General features: G+C 38.9%; 1 non-coding gene across 1 annotated transcript; it reads left to right on the forward strand.

Moving 5' to 3' along the window:
• The first annotated feature begins 888 nt into the window (after window positions 1–888).
• Window positions 889–961, forward strand: TRNAV-UAC (transfer RNA valine (anticodon UAC)). The gene has a single exon. It is a non-coding gene; the product is annotated as a tRNA-Val (tRNA).
• Window positions 962–3,526: the final 2,565 nt, after the last annotated feature.

Here is a 3,526-nt window from a genome sequence, read left to right on the forward strand (position 1 = left end):
AATCGAGATTGATTTAACTCCTTCAGGTAAGAGTGCCTCTGGGGTCCTGGCACCATAACAACTTGATTAAGATTAAGTTGTTTTGGTGCCTTAAGTGTCCCTTTAAGCTTAATGAAGACTCTGATGGGGGTATTCTATAAACATCAGATGGACAAAATCCAGTGAAAATGATAGAATTCCGAGCAAATTTGCAGCAATCACCCAGAAGTATTTGGTGTCCGATTTAAAACAGATCCTTTTGCATTTGAATCCTGTACAAAGTATTGCATTCTGAGGATTTACAAAGCATCAATTGTAAATCATATATTTATGAAATTATTTATGTAATTTTGTATATGGGCTTATGTATATTTCGTAATTTTTAAATGTATTTATATATGCATATATAGAGTTGTTATATATATTATATTTATATGTGTGTGTAATTTAATTCTAAGTGTATTTTTATATTAATATATTTATATAATAATAAAAAATACACTTCGTATGATATATAGATATAATATGTGTATATATATATATATATATATATATAATTTTTTTATTTTTTTTTGTATTTTTAAAAAAAAGTTTAGGCAGGCATGTGACCGCTCTTTCAGAGCAATTACATGGCCCGCTGGGGGCCTAATGTTCCGAGGGGAGACTATCTGGGCTGTCAGACAGTCCCTCCTGACCGGGAGCAGTGCAGATCACTGGCGTGGAAATGACGGTGATCGGTAAGTGGGGTGGATGGTGGGGATGTTCTATGCCGCTCACCGGCATTTAGGCTCGGCTCCTAAAGGCAGCATGCCTACTGTCCCTAAGAGATTAATGTATCCAATACTTATTGGATTCCTTCATAGGCATTCAAAGCAACACAAGACATTGTACATATACAGAATTCATTCTGGTTCCATAGTGTAGTGGTTATCACGTCTGCTTTACACGCAGAAGGTCCTGGGTTCGAGCCCCAGTGGAACCATTTTGCCATTATCCCATTTGAACTGAGAAATGGTAGTGTTTTGTCGTTATCCCAATTGGACAGTTTGTCATTATCAAATGACATTTTGTTATTATCCCAATTGAACTGAGAAAATGGTAGTTGCTTTGATTAAAGGTCAGCTTGTCATTCATGGGTCAATTTACTAAAATACTTTATTTTTCAGATGGACACAATTCTGGGAAAATGGCCAAATTCCGAGATGTCCGTAGACAAATAATTAATTGAAGAGATACTTTGAAAATGTGCTCATGATTTTGGAAGAAGTTGAGCAGTCATGCTAGTGAGGAAAAGAATCCCAATTTCAGATACAAAGTCATTTGAGTGGAAAATGATTTTTTGGGACCGTAAAGAGTGGTGTATTTAGGATTTGTGCTGCCCTAGGCAGGACGGTGCTCCTAACTGAAATTTTCCCCACCCCTTCCTGTCAAGCCTGCACTTTGACTGACAGACGCTCACTCACTGACAGATGCACACACTCACTGATAGATGCATACATTCATTGACAGACACACACTCTCATATACACTGACAAACAATGACATACACACACTCTTTGATTTGACACACTGATAGACAGACACACACTGTTACTCGGGGACACACTGACAGACTCACTGACTGACACACAAACTCAATGACCGACGCACACACATATTCACTCACAGACATACACACATTCACTTAGACAAACATGCACACACTCATTCACTCACAGACACACACTTCCACCAACACTCACAAATTATTATTATTTTTTATAGAGCTGGGAGAGCTGCAGAGCTGGAGTGGATTACATACCTGTCCATTGGGGCTGGTCGGGCAGGCAGGGGGCGGACCGGCTAGGTAGGCGGCAGGGAGCTCTGATTTTCCTGCTCAGCTCCCTCACGCGCCGCTTAGTGATGCCGGGAGCCTGTCTGACGTCATATTCCGGCTCCCGGCTTTATTAAGAAGCGCGCAAGGGAGCTGAGCAGGAAAAGCTCAGGTGAGCATGCTCCCTCGCTGCCCGCCTTGGGGGGTCTCAAAAGTGGCCAGTCGGCCAGCTCTTGAGCCCCCCAGGACAAGAGGCAAACAAGGGATCTGCCTGGGCGTTTGGGGGCAGATTTTTTTGCCGCCCCCTGCAAATTGCCGCCCAAGGCCTCGTGTACGATACATCCCTGACCGTAAACTTAAAGAACATGCAACAATTACTTCTGGTTTTAGGAAAGTGACAGGCTACTTTGCCCTTAAATTCACTTTAAGTTCCAGATAATGCTCACTTTAGTAAATAACCCTAAAAGTAATTTTCAAATGTAATGCCAAAATAGCTGAGCTGGGAAAATTCTCCAAGTCTGCTATGCTTCTAGTTTGACTTAAAATCTGGAATTCCTTCTGAAGTGAGTAACCCTGTCAGGTGGGAGCAAGGGTTTTGACCACTCACTGCACCTATCACACACATTTCCCCTCTCTCACACATACATGGAACCTCACACACACTGTACACCTCACACACCGCTCCCCTTATACGTACTGCATCCCCTTTAGAGTCATAGTTAGAGTGTATATGAGGGGTGCAGTGTTTGACGAGTGCAGTGTGTATCAGGGGTGCAATAACTATGCATGCGGCCCCCGGATAAATCTTAGTTTCTAATGTGGCCCTAAGGCTGGACAGCCCTGGTTTAGACAGTGACGTGTCTGCCCCCTAAATTTGAACTTTAAACTCTCACTCAATGCGTCTCATTTGCCATTTGAGTAGATTGAATAAATCTGTAAGCGGTGTTTGCACTTTTGTATGATGCATCCATTTGAGTTTATACTTATCTCCAGTATATGTGAGTAGCTCTTTCTTCTATTATTTGCTACACGTTTGTGATCATTATTCTACACTATAGGTACTTTTCTATATTTGAGTTTGTCTGTTTCATGTTACACTCAGGATGTCCATACTTAATGCCTTTTACCCGAAAATAATCTGAGAATATTTTAAAGCTTTCCTGTTCAGAGGAATATATGGGTGTTGTATATATTATTTTGCGTTTCTTGGTGCTACCTTTTATTTTAATTTCTGCTTGTGCCATAAACAGGAAGGAATCATTTATTCTAAAATGACAATGCTATATTTAATTGAGAGAAAACTATTACCATGCATGTAAACTGTTATATTGTTGCATATATATATATATATATATATATATATATATATATATATATATAAATAAAAATTTTTTTAAAAAAATCCATAACAGACAATGTAGCAAACACATAGCACAAGGAATGGATGTTTGTTAAATAAATACAATTATTGGAGAATGCGGGCATCTATCCGAGCGTTCTACCATTTGAGCTAATCCCCCACTTTTTTCCTGAAGACAAGAAAAAACAGATTGTTAATAAATATGCAAAAAAAAACAAAAAGCAGATTTGCTAAATGCTGAGAACTCACTGTAGTCTTATTTTCGCAATTTATACCTAGATGTTGCATTTTACAGTAACAATCTAAGTTGAAAAAAAATTATCGAAAACTTAAAAAAAAACAAAGAATTTTTGGAGGTGCTTTATTTACATATT

This window comes from Pelobates fuscus, chromosome 9, assembly GCF_036172605.1.
Source record: "Pelobates fuscus isolate aPelFus1 chromosome 9, aPelFus1.pri, whole genome shotgun sequence".
Taxonomy (NCBI): domain Eukaryota; kingdom Metazoa; phylum Chordata; class Amphibia; order Anura; family Pelobatidae; genus Pelobates; species Pelobates fuscus.